Consider the following 14047-nt stretch of genomic DNA (forward strand, 5'->3'; position numbering starts at 1 on the left):
TCATTGTGAATGTCTGCTGCTGTCCGGTTGCTTTATTGTGTTTGTTTCACATTTCTCTTTGTGATAAGAATACATGCCAACATTTTAGAAGAGGAAAGCAGGAGATTTAAAAAAAGAATCGGGAGAATGTTTATCTCCCGTTGACTTCTGTTGAGGGCGAGGCCTTAATCGGGTCTATTGTCATGTATGGGACGTGCAACTGTGCTGCTGCAAGGTCGGACATCAGAAATGCAAGGCAGAGAGACCATGACAACAAGCATTGGAAATGCAATAGGTCTCGCACCATTAGAGTTAGTGCTTTTAGAATTGTTTATGGGGTCTTTTTGTAAATGTTTAGCATTTTTTTGTTTCCTGTAGCCAATGCTAAAGAATTACAAATAAAAAAAGCCATAAACATTTCTTAAAGCTCTAACTGAAATGGTCTGAGACCTATTGCACTGTGTGAGGGTGAGGGGTTGAGGGTGAGTGAGGGTGAGGGTGGGTGAGGGTGAGTGAGGGTGAGGGGTTGAGGGTGAGTGAGGGTGAGGGGTTGAGGGTGAGTGAGAGTGAGGGTGAGTGAGGGTGAGGGTGAGTGAGGGTGAGTGAGGGTGAGGGTGAGTGAGGGTGAGGGTGAGTGAGGGTGAGGGTGAGGGGTTGAGGTTGAGGGTGAGGTGTTGAGGGTGAGTGAGGGTGAGGGTGAGTGAGGTGTTGAGGGTGAGTGAGGGTGAGGGTGAGTTAGGGTGAGGGGTTGAGGTTGAGTGAGAGTAGTTGAGGCTGAGTGAGGGTGAGTGAGGGGTTGAGGGTGAAGGTTTGAGGGTGAGGGTGAGGGGTTGAGGGTGAGTGAGGGTGAGGGGTTGAGGGAGGGTGAGTGTGGGTGAGGGTGAGTGAGGGTGAGTGAGGGTGAGGAGTTGAGGGTGAGTGAGGGTGAGGGTGAGTGAGTGTGAGGGGTTGAGGGTGAGTGAGGGTGAGTGAGGGTGAGGCTGAGGTGTTGAGGGTGAGTGAGGGTGAGTGAGAGGTTGAGGGTGAAGGGTTGAGGGTGATTCACTTTTTCTCCACTAAGTTAGGTGATTCATTGGGGGGGCGTGGCTAGCCGAGCTGCGAGATGGCCGCCATGTGAGCGAGCTCCGCCGACCGGGGGATTAATCCTCTCAATTTATCCTGCAATACAAGCTGTAACTGGCGTGCTGTTCACTCTACACGGTGGGGTAAGCTTTGGTGGCCACACGAACGAAAAACAACGGAGCGAAAAGTGTCCCGCTGGGCGAGATCCGGAGGAAAGTGGGACCCGATTGGGAGACACTGAACCAGCCGCAGCCGAGCACCATTATCTCACTGCTAAAATCGAGCCTAAATCTGTTACCACGGAGTAACAATAAAGAGCCAGTTAGGGAAAAAGCTAACATGCCGGCAACTAGAAAGCACAAGTACTGGGTCCGTAAATTAATAAGCGCAGTAAATAAGAGCCGCTCCAGCAAAAAAAAATAACGCTTGCTGTGCAGTGAAATTATGTGCTCGTTAAAAACACGCAAAAACATGCGCTGCTATCGTAAATGAAAGAAAGCTGAGCGCTTACGAAAACGGAATAGAATATGTTTACGAACAACAGGAGAAATGCTTTGCCATCAGAGATGAAAAAAAGGCTAGCGCTTTAGAAAAAAAACCTAGTACGGGAAATGCTCTGCTATGAAAGAGAAACCAAAGCCTAAAATGCATTCGAAAACACATGCCACAAGAAATGCTCTGCTATCGGACACAAAAGTATCAGAAACAAACTAAAGCTTAAAACGAGTTAGAAAACGCATGCTACAGGAAATGCTCTGCTATCGAAGACAAAACAAACCCTAAAACGCGTTAAAAAACACATGCCACAGGAAATGCTCTATCGGGGACAGAACAAAGCCTAAAAGAAAGTCCTCCAATGATACCGTATCTGTTCCGAACACAGAATATTACGTGTAATAGGGCCAATAGCTGGAGGCGTAAACAATCTCCAAAAGGAGGGACTTGAAGACTGCTTGCACCAACCACAACTCGAAGGGAACTCTGGCGGTTTAAGTGACACACCGAGCGGGGGTGTGGGAGGAGTGCGGGAACAGACGGCGAGGGGAGGAGAGTAGGAGGAGGAGTAGGGGAGGCACGGCCTGGCGGCCGTGCAATCAAGCAGTGAGGGGGCGGGAGAGTAGGCAAGGCAGGCGGCTGGGGGCATGTGCACGCGCTGTTAAGCTCAATGCGCATGCGCATTGAGCTTAAAAGTCACGGGCACTGCAAGGAATCGCCACGATTCCTTGCAAGTTGGACTAAGAGTGGATAAGCCCCCATAGTCTCGCTTGCTCGATGCGCATGCGCATCGACAGGCGAGACCTAAAAATGTGTGCTGACCTGCGGAGCCGGTTACTGGCAGTGCATACTGCTAGTCTCACAAGACTAGTCCCTGTCGGGAGAAGCCTGTCGAAGAATACAGTTTTTGCATGCAGGAATTTGGAGGTGGGAAACTAGCCTTGAAGTCTGTAGTCTCATACGTGAATCAGGAGGGTTGGCATGTATGGTTAGGATTCTTTTGGCAGAGAGATGTACAGATTTTTTTTTACCTGGGTGTACTCTCGATTTCCATCCTTTCTGTGGTGTAAGGGGAAGTATAAAAAGTCAGCAGCAGTTGATACACACTAGAAATTGGGTTACTGGTTGACTGGGTTGTGAATCCTGGTCAGGCAGCAACCACAATCCTAGTCAGGGTAAGGCACAGGCACACCTCAATTTAACCTGTGCTCAGCACCCTGGTCGCATGGCACAGAGCAGTCAGGCTTAACTTAGAGTCAATGTGTAGAGTATTTGTGCAACATTTCAAACAGTAACACAGCAAAAACACCACACAAAAAGATCTCACATCTAGTAAGAAAAACAGAGTTTAACTTCATAAATAAAACAACACCAAAATGAAAAAAAATCCAATCAAAAGAACCAGAGTTATGAATTTGTAAAAGAATAAACTGCAATGTTGCGCCTAAAAGTTTAAAGTGCCAATCGCAGCTATCTTGCCGCACTAGACCAGGTCAAAGTCAAAGGTTCAGGCAGACCACCATGGAGCACAGGTCGGATCCATATCCACATTAGTCACCCTGTAGGCTTACTGTCTCAAGTTTTGTGCCATTAATTCCGCTCGCATTGGAGTGGGTCGCTTGTGGGCCGCAGTCGACTCAGTGCTAATAGCAGGCCGAGCATTGCAGACGGTCGGGCCGGAGCTTAATGTTGGCAGTCCTGCTCGGGCTGACGATGCTGCCATGCAAAGAGATAGGCTTGCGGTGGCTCATGTTAATTTTCAGAGCAAGTGGTTCTGGTGCAAAAGGCCCTTTGAGTAAATCTGGGGTGCTGGGTTCAAGATTTAATTGCAGGTCCAGTTCTTTTACCCCAGGTAAGAGGGCAGCAGATCAGCAGGTACTGTAGAGTACCAGTCAAGCTGAGTGGCAGTCCCTGTAGCAGCACATCGGTCCTTCTTTCTGGCAGGGTATCCTCATGTCCAGAAATGTACTGAAGTGGTGGTGCTTGTTATTCTTCTTTTATATAAATTTGTGCCTTTGAAGTAGGGAGAAGCTTCTAAAGGCTTGCTTTTAAAGCCTTCTAAAGGCTTGCCTGTAAAGTGCACAGATGCCCTGCCTTCTCTGTCCTGGCTCCATGCTGTTTAAAGTGACAATGCAGGGTTGCTAGGCCCTTTGTGAGGATAGGCCCAGCTCTTTCCTCCCATTCTGCCATTGATGGCCCATCCAGTCACACCTGGTGTCAATTGAAATGGATGATTGGTGGTTGGCTCAACAAAGAGGTATCTGTTGCACAGAGTGCAGAATGCTCAATCTGGGCATTTGGAGGATGCATTGAGACAGAAAGGGAGGGAACACATGGGGCTAATTGGTTAACCCTTAGAAACAATATTAGTGCGATAGAGAGTGGGTAACTGGTGAACTAAAAGAAGGCAGTTACCATTGGGACACCAGTGAGAGAAGTAGTGAGACACTTGGTGCACCTGGACACTTAATGAGGGCAATTGGCAAGGGACAAAGGAAGAGGGTACCTTGGGAACTTGAAAAGCCAGCTGGGATTGAAGATTTACGGTCTGATTTATAATTTGGTGGACGGGATAATAGCCTGTCTACTGTATTACAAGTGCTACAGGATTTAATGCACGTGTAATATGACAGATGGGATATCAATCACATTTGTGATGGAGTACCCTGTCTGCCAAATGTAAATCAGGCCCTTGGAGAGGGAGCCTCTCGTATACAGAGGATGTGTGTGCCTGTTGCAGTTCAAAGGACATGTGAAACTTGGGGAAAACGGATGGAGTGATGGCCTTTGGAGATTGTCACAGGATATTCACGGGTAGGGTGCAGGAAGATTTATCATCTGGTGAGACAGGGATTTGGAACTTAGGACCATTTAAAGAATACATTTGAGGTGGGGGCACTGAGAGTGAATATCTGGGAGAGAGAGAGGTATCTGGCATCACCTAAAGTGGATGGGGGTGTGTACATGTGACATGTGTGGGACACAAGGAATGGGAGATTGATATATTAAGAATGATTGGTGAAAGGGGAATGGAGGAGAGTCTGCAGCACGGTGGTAGGTGATGGGTGGTAGCATAGAGATGTCTTGCTCAGTTCAAAGAGGATGTGGAGTGGACATGGTGAGGGAGCATAAGAAACACAAAGAGCTCAATTACAAGTCAGCTGGATTTAGGTGCCAGCGTTAATGTTTCCATCTAGTATCCACACACCGAAATCTGGCTATTATGAGTTATTACATATAAAACAAAAGAGGGAATGAAGAGGTAGGGAAAAATAAGAGATGGATTCGTCCTCCTCAATAAATCGTATAATTGCGGTATATGCATCTAACGAAGAAAAGCAAAGACATCACATTTAGGAACGGTTCAGGGTGGGAACAACGCTGTTTCACTAATTGCAACAGCAAAAACATTGTATACATGATCACTTGTCCGTGCTCAATGGAGTACATTGGGATGACAACGTGACAAGTGAGGACCCGGATAGTTGAACACAGGAGTAATGTGCAATGCAAGAAAGCTACCACAAAAATGGCCTCCCACTACCTAGAACTTAAACACACCACAGAGGACTTAAATTGGACAGTCATTGAACGAGTGAACAATGAAGCTGTCCTTTTCGAGAAGAAACATCGCTGGGTGTTCCGTCTGGGCACACACACAACAGGTTATGATGACATTCCAAGGGGACAACTGAAATGGGACCTCTTCTCACCCAATTTCCAACAAATGGACATAATACCCGATGGCACACGCCCCCTACTTTGCATTTGAGGAATTACCCCTAACGTACTTTATTAGGGTACATAAGTTGTGCAATAGGGGTTTGAGCGCGACCCCTTTGCCGTCATCTGACTCATCCCACTACGTTTTGGCACTCCGGGGTTTTGGTCCCTGTTTTCTAACTTTAGGGCGGCCTCTCTTTCGAGTGGTTTTCTGTGTCTCACACCCTAACTCTGCGACACAATGACTAAGTACCACGTGTACATCAGGGACACCATGGTACTCCTGTACTCAGCTTGAATCCACTCTGACAAATACCTTTCGGATGAGTATCCACATAATTGTGATAGAAAGTGGGTTCACTAAACCATGGAACTTGTAGAACCGACACAGCAGCCGTTTTTGATCAGACAATGACTATTGTGCCTCAGACCCCAATAGTCAATCATTAAGTACAATGTGTGTTTTAGAACCTCATTGTTTTGAATTTTGATGTGGTTACCCATACGGTAATTCAGAGTTGGGTGCAGGGTATAATGGACGTTGGTTTTTTTTCCTGCTAAAAGTTTCAAGCACTAGCACTGGCACAGCCAGTCGCAACCTACCTTTTTCTTTGATATCAACTGGATTACACTGGCAATACGGCAAACAGGAAGTGAATAACTATGAATACCTTCATGGTCCCTCTCGCGGCGGCCATTTTGGGTAGTTCAAAGTTCTAGCCTTTTTTACCGGCACACACCTTTTTGCGCGCAAACACAGAAGTTACTCTGCATTTAAACAGCTTCCACACGCCGACTCCTTGTTCATTGGAGCCACGGCGAGGCAGTACCTCAAGAGAGTCCTTGACAACATGAGTACGCATAGCCGGAGATCCCCCCCGAGGCAACGAGTAGTTCTTGAGCATTTCTCGAAACAAGTTTGGCATGGTTTTCACTCCATTTTTTCTTTAACAATCTGTTAGACCTGCTACCTTGGCGTGGGTCTCCATTCCATTTTTTTGCTGTTGCCTCATGTGTTTTTGCTGGTTATAGGTGCTTTAAAGTGACAATGCAGGGTTGCTAGGCCCTTTGTGAGGATAGGCCCAGCTCTTTCCTCCCTTCCTGCCATTGATGGCCCATCCAGTCACACCTGGTGTCAATTGAAATGGATGATTGGTGGTTGGCTCAACAAAGAGGTATCTGTTGCACAGAGTGCAGAATGCTCAATCTGGGCATTTGGAGGATGCATTGAGACAGAAAGGGAGGGAACACATGGGGCTAATTAGTTAACCCTTAGAAACAATATTAGTGCGATAGAGAGTGGGTAACTGGTGCACTAAAAGAAGGCAGTTACCATTGGGACACCAGTGAGAGAAGTAGTGAGACACTTGGTGCACCTGGACACTTAATGAGGGCAATTGGCAAGGGACAAAGGAAGAGGGCACCTTGGGCACTTGAAAAGCCAGCTGGGATTGAAGATTTACGGTCTGATTTATAATTTGGTGGACGGGATAATAGCCTGTCTACTGTATTACAAGTGCTACAGGATTTAATGCACGTGTAATATGACAGATGGGATATCAATCACATTTGTGATGGAGTATCCTGTCTGCCAAATGTAAATCAGGCCCTTGGAGAGGGAGCCTCTAGTATACAGAGGATGTGTGTGCCTGTTGGAGTTCAAGGGACATGTGAAGCTTGGGGAAAACAGATTGAGTGATGGCCTTTGGAGATTGTCACAGGATAATCAGGGGTAGGGTACAGGAAGATGTATCATCTGGTGAGACAGGGATCTGGAACTTAGGACCATTTAAAGAATACATTTGAGGTGGGGGCACTGAGAGTGAATATCTGGGAGAGAGAGGGGTATCTGGCATCACCTAAAGTGGATGGGGGTGTGTACATGTGACATGTGTAGGACACAAGGAATGGGAGATCGATATATTAAGAATGATTGGTGAAAGGGGAATGGAGGAGAGTCTGCAGCACGGTGGTAGGTGATGGGTGGTAGCATAGAGATGTCTTGCTCAGTTCAAAGAGGATGTGGAGTGGACATGGTGAGGGAGCATAAGAAACACAAAGAGCTCAATTACAAGTCAGCTGGATTTAGGTGCCAGCATTGCTGTTTCTATCTAGTATCCACACACCGAAATCTGGCTATTATGAGTTATTACATATAAAACAAAAGAGGGAGTGAAGAGGTAGGGAAAAATAAGAGGTAGATTCATCCTCCTCAATAAATCGTATAATTGCGGTATGTGCATCTAACCAAGAAAAGCAAAGACATCACATTTAGGAACGGTTCAGGGTGGGAACAACGTTGTTTCACTAATTGCAACAGCAAAAACATTGTATACATGATCACTTGTCCGTGCTCAATGGAGTACATTGGGATGGCAACGTGACAAGTGAGGACCCAGATAGTTGAACACAGGAGTAATGTGCAATGCAAGAAAGCTACCACAAAAATGGCCTCCCACTACCTAGAACTTAAACACACCACAGAGGACTTAAATTGGACAGTCATTGAACGAGTGAACAATGAAGCTGTCCTTTTGTGTTTTAGAACCTCATTGTTTTGAATTTTGATGTGGTTACCCATACGGTAATTCAGAGTTGGGTGCAGGGTATAATGGACGTTGGGTTTTTTTCCTGCTAAAAGTTTCAAGCACTAGCACTGGCACAGCCAGTCGCAACCTACCTTTTTCTTTGATATCAACTGGATTACACTGGCAATACGGCAAACAGGAAGTGAATAACTATGAATACCTTCATGGTCCCTCTCGCGGCGGCCATTTTGGGTAGTTCAAAGTTCTAGCCTTTTTTACCGGCACACACCTTTTTGCGCGCAAACACAGAAGTTACTCTGCATTTAAACAGCTTCCACACGCCGACTCCTTGTTCATTGGAGCCACGGCGAGGCAGTACCTCAAGAGAGTCCTTGACAACATGAGTACGCATAGCCGGAGATCCCCCCTGAGGCAATGAGTAGTTCTTGAGCATTTCTCGAAACAAGTTTGGCATGGTTTTCACTCCATTTTTTCTTTAACAATTTGTTAGACCTGCTACCTTGGCGTGGGTCTCCATTCCATTTTTTTGGTGTTGCCTCATGTGTTTTTGCTGGTTATAGGTGCTTTGGGCACTGTACCACTGCTTTCCAGTGCTACAGTGCAAGTGCTCCCTATTGTAAATTGATGTATGGATTAGTGACTCTATGATTGGCTGGTTTTGTTTACTTATCAGACCCTAGTACAGTGCACTGAGTGTGCCCAGGGCTTGTAAACCAAATGCTGCTGGTGGGCTTGTAGCACTGGTTGTGTCACCCACAGAAGCAGCCTGTAAAAGTGTGTCTCAGGTCTGCCATTGCAGAGCCTGTTTGCAGTCTGGTACTGCCATGTTGACTGTTGCCTGGCCCTAAACCTTCCCTTTTCTGCATATTAGTCACCCCTATGGTAGGCCCAAGGGCAGGGAGCATTGTAGGTAAAAGGTAGGACATGCCCTGGTGTGTGTGGCATGTCCTAATAGTGAATTACAGCCATTTTCGTTTTTCATTATTGCAAGGCTACCTGTTCCCCAGAGGCCGGAATGGGCAGTTTGATTATTACATCTTATAATCCTAACTGACTCAGGTAACTTGGTAGAAATTCGAGTTTAGTATGCCTGAACTCAGAATGATAAAATACATCTTTTAGTGAAGTTGATTTAACATTCTGTGTTTGAAAATACCACTTTTAGAAAGTAGGTATTTTCTTGTCTAACCATCCAAACCTGCCTCTGCTAGGTTGTGTATTCCTTGTCTGGAGTTTGAGTGACAGGGGCTAAGGGATTCCAGGAGACAGGGTGAGTCAGCACAGGGCTGAACAGAGAGATCTGCATGCAGATGATAGGAGTTGCACCTGGGACCTAAATAGGGCTGTGCCTTCCCTCCACAATGCTGGCTCCACCTCCTGTGGTGTGTCTGATGTCCATGGCCTGCACTGTGAAAGGAAAGAAGGAGTCTTGTCAACAAAGTGCTCCAGGACTGACCAGAACTGGTTTGGACTAGGCAAAGGCCTCTCTGCCTTCAGAGAACAAATAGAAAATGAGTATAAAAGGGGGGACCCAGACCCCAGAACTTTAGATCACTTTTGGGAAACAAGAAGAAACCTTGGCTGAGGAAAGGAACCAGAGAGACTGGGAAGAGACTATCCCTAAGTTTGAGGGATTGGCCTGCAGTGGTAGCCTGATTGCAAAAGAGAGGAGAAGGGACTTTGTGCTACTTTCATTCAACTTGTGAAGTATCTCCAAGGGCTTGCCTCCTGCTGAAGTCTCAGGTACAACAGACTTCACCCACCAGCTCCCAAAGAGTTCTTTGGAAGTGCCTGCAGTTGTGTTGGGCTTTCTGAGGGGCTGTGTTTCACAAGGAGCTGGAAGCACGACTCACGAAGAAGAAGCGTGTCGCCGCCGCTGTCGCTTCACAACGCGAAACTGCCTCGCATTGCTGGAGAAGAGGATCGACGTCGCACCAGACGCCCCTGCATCATCGGAGAAGTGTGTTGCAGCCACTGCAGCTGTTGTCACATCGCTGGGAAAGCGTGTCGCCGCTGCAGCTGTCACATCGTTGCCAAAGTGCTTCGCATCGCCGGAGAAGAGGATCGCCCGCATAAGATGCCGCCGCATCACCGGGAAGCGTGTTGCAGGGCCTGTTGCAGCTGAGAAGAATCATTGAATCGCCGCACGGCCATCGGGCGTGCACGCATCGTGTCGCATCAAGGAGAAGATGCCATTTTTGTTTCATTACACAGGATCTGCATTGCATCACGGTGTTGCGGGCCGCCTCGCCAATGAAGCGCAGTAAGAAACCAACGCATCACCTCCCCATGCTGAGAAGAACCGATGCATCCCCTACGCATCAGTGGGGACCCGACGCATCACCGTTTTTGCGTGTAAGGAACTGACACATCACCTTCCCTGCAACACTTTCGTTGTATAGTGTTACGCATGTATAGGTACATTGAACGAAGTGTTGCATTTACCATCTAAAGAGAACTAAGCAAATTCTACCATTTTTAAAGTACAGTATTGTGGATTTTTGTCGTTTGTGGTTTTGTGTTAAGTCTATATAAAAATACTTATTTTTATACTACAACTTGTGTGTTATCCATCTGTAGTGTTGTCACTGGTTTACTGTATGTGTTCACAAATGCTTTACACGCTGCTTCTAAGATAAGCCTGTCTGCTCGTGTCAAGCTACCAAGGGGGTGAGCAAGGGTTATTTTAGGAGTGTACCCCCTTACCCTGACTAGACGCAAGGGTCCCTATTTGGTCAAAGGTACCTACCTCTGCCAACTAGAGACCCCCACGGGGTAGTAGTTCTAAGAAGTTTAATATGTTTAGACAAACTTGGTATTATTATCAGCATTATTCGACTATAAAGTTCACATGCATGACAGTTGAATAATCGCTGCCTGCACTAAGGGATGTTGTCGAAGAAGCTGTGTATTTTGGAAAACAATTATGTTTAAGGAGACACGCTATCGGCCCCAGGGTTGTAGGTAAATGGCTGTGTAAACTGCAAATGATGCAATAAAAAAAAAACTAGAGACCCCCAAATCTAACACCATTTCTCAACACTGTGTGATTCCAAGCACTCCTCCCCTCCAGTGAACAGGCTCATGGGGCATTAGTTCGGTATTAATAATGTATGTGCAATTCTGTTACATGTCACTCATAGAGGCAACATGATGCATCACGCCATACACATATGGCCTTGGCGTTATTCTGTGAAATCTGATCTGTAGACGTTCTTTGATCCAAATCAGAGTGTGTTTTATGTTATGTGTTGTAATGTCAAGTATTGTCTTTTGCTTGTTCCTCATGGGCAGCACAGCACCCACATACCGTAATAATTGCGGTGCATTTAGAGTAAAATGTATCATTTCTCTAGAAAAAATAGATCACTTCTCTTACAGATTGCCACTATTGGGGTGTTGTGTTTGAGAGACTGTTCCCATGTTTTGAAATCTAACAATGTTTTTATACTTCCAGACCTGTATAAAGAACAATACCTAATAGGGTATGGTATCTAGTGCATGTTATTTTATATGCACCAAATTCCGCTAGATTGAGTAGCAGATTACTTTTTTGTTCAGTAATAAGAGTGGTATAGGAATCCTCAAAGGTCCTGATGAGAAGCCAGGGGGATGGCTTTGAAACATGTTGACTAAGGAGGTGTTAGCCCATTGTATCATAGAACCTCAGTTCCCCACTTTTAACAATACCAGCTAGAACGAACATTAAAATGTATTCTTCCACATAGCCAGGTATTTTTTATCTACTTCACCATTTGCGCGTCTGACCCTTCCACTCTCACTTCTTCTTCACACATAGTGTTTACTATCTAGTTCTCATGCGTCTTCATTGGTCATAGCACGCCCAGTCCCGCAGCGGGGCGGGAAGAACTCGATGATGATCCATGCCACAAAGGGTCCTTTTGGTGGATGAGGGTTATTTTAACAAAGCTGTTTGCTTCCCCAGACAATAGGAGGGACACGCAACTTACACTCTGGAAAGACACCTTCATCTCACAATATTATGAGTTATTAACATGCAGATCTAGTTTTACCAGATGAGAAACCATATGCAAATTTTCATTCTGGGCTGGATAATAGACCTTTTCTGGCTAAAGTTTTTAATGTGTTTTTAGCAGGTGATAAATACCATTTGGGGAATCACTACAGATTGGAGGCAGGGGTGTTGTGGCCTTCTGGAGGCAGAGAAGCTCTGGGCTGGCTGGTGGGCAATGTTCCATGATCCCGCATATGGTGTTGATGGGGGTGATAGGCTGTGCCTCTGCCCTCGGTCTCTGACCTGGACCCACATTTGATTTCATTGTGTGCGTTTCTGCCCAGTAAAATTGAATCCAAAAGTCCTGCAACTAGTAATCCCAGGTAGAGGAATACCGGGCCTGAAATGATAGGGTGGAGGGTTATCCGCCACAGGTATATTGCTCTGCCTGACTGGTAATTAGGCACAACGTGAAGAGGCACCTGAGAAAAAGCAGTGCAGCATACAGATAGTGAACACCTGGGAAGGGACACTTAGTGTGGACAATCAGTGTGGGAGGGCAGAGGAAACAGTAGGGGCCAATTGGTGTGAACATATGTAGATGTTACCTTTGGTGGACAAAGGAAGTGAGAAGTTCCTGTGGGCATTTAAAATGGGCAGTTAAGGAAAGCGGACACATGAAGCAGTGATAGAAAGAGGAGTGTGGTGGACAATTGGGATAAGCGTCTGGGGGCATTTAGGAGGTAGGAGGAAACCGAACTGGTCTTTTGGTGCCCCAAAGGAGTAATTGATGTTGGCACAGTGGCAGAGACTCCTAGGGTAATTGATGGGACATGTGCAATGTGACATTTAGAAAAAAGAGGGGTAGGCATGAGGGGGTACTCGCCGGGTTACAATGGGAAGCAGTGTTTTGTGTTCAGGGAACTGGTCATGAAGGATACAAAGATGTGATGTCACAGATATAAAAGACTGGGGTGTCTGAGTGAACCTGCAGAAGGGGAATGTAGACTCAACTGGGTGTACCTAATGCTCAGAGGAAAGGCACTAAGATAACAAGTCAATTGGTGGTAAAGCCAAGTCAAGTATGAATCTGGGCACAGAGTGGGAGACAGCACCTTGGGACACTTGATGTGATCAGTTGGGGGTAGTGGACATGGAGAAGTGGCATTTCTGATACAGGAAGTTGAAAACTGTTTCGCTTACAAAAAAGCAGTTAGAATGGGGCCTTGGAGATAACTTCTGGGGCACACAGGGATGAAGGGGCGGGTGTACTGACAATGTTATGGAGTGGATGGCACAGTAAGTCTCTACATATCTCCTCAACCTCTACATTAGTCTCCTCCCATTTCCTTTCTACCCCTCCCTTTTCCTTTCTACCCCTCCCGTTTCCTTTCTACCCCTCCCTTTTCCTTTCTACCCCTCCCTTTTCCCCATTCCCATGCCCTCTCATCTTCAATTTAGCATTTGAATAGGTGAGTCAGGTGGAATGGTGGAAGGGAAATTTGTGTTCATAGGCCAGTAACTGAACACACAAGTGCCCCCTCTAGAGGCAGTGAAGTACAGTGATAGATGGCACTTGGAGGGGCACAGAAGGGTCATTTGTTACAGGCAGTAGGGCTATATCGACACAAAACCTGTGAATGGTTGGAACCATTACTGGGGCTGAAGCACAGCACCCGAGGGGGAAGTTTGGGCTGACTTGTGACATTCAAAGCTACAGAAAGATCATTGAGAGATACAGAAAGAAGCATTGGACACCCCAAAGGGAGTAAGAGGTGTGAATACATCAATAAGGAAGATGCATCGGGTGCTTAACAGCTGGAGGACTTTGTGCCTGGCAGTACTTGAGAGGGCAGTTAGCACTGAGCCATATTGTTTGCTAGTTCTTGGAGGGTGCAATTGGTTCTGGGGTCACAAAGACAGTTGAGATTTCGATCCACTGCATGAAATGCTAAGACAGTCTGTGGAGTGCAGCTGATGGAGCAGTGTACCTTGGGACATATGAACAAGAAATGTATGGCTGGCTGCTCAAAGATATGGTACTTGGGGAGGGCTACTGTAGCTGGATGTACATAAGGCAAACTGGATGGTTATGCATTAAAGAGCAGTGCATTGAGGCACAGGGAGGGGTTGTCCAGAGCACTGAGGGATGCTATGGGAAGGCTCAAAGTAGAAGTTCTAGGAGCTTCTTGGCCGAGGCAGTTGGCACTAGGGCATAATATCCAAGGAGGCTGAAGGTGTAACACTTGAAAGCCCTTGAAAG

The 14047-nt window shown here is 46.4% G+C and overlaps 1 protein-coding gene across 1 annotated transcript in view; it reads left to right on the forward strand.

Annotated features, from left to right (window-relative positions):
• The window catches only part of LOC147688747 (uncharacterized), a 380809-nt gene that overhangs the window by 261296 nt on the left and 105466 nt on the right, over positions 1-14047 (forward strand). The gene's annotated exons all lie outside the window — the stretch shown is intronic.

The sequence above is a fragment of the Lissotriton vulgaris genome, chromosome 10 (assembly GCF_964263255.1).
Source record: "Lissotriton vulgaris chromosome 10, aLisVul1.2, whole genome shotgun sequence".
Classification (NCBI taxonomy): Eukaryota; Metazoa; Chordata; class Amphibia; order Caudata; family Salamandridae; genus Lissotriton; species Lissotriton vulgaris.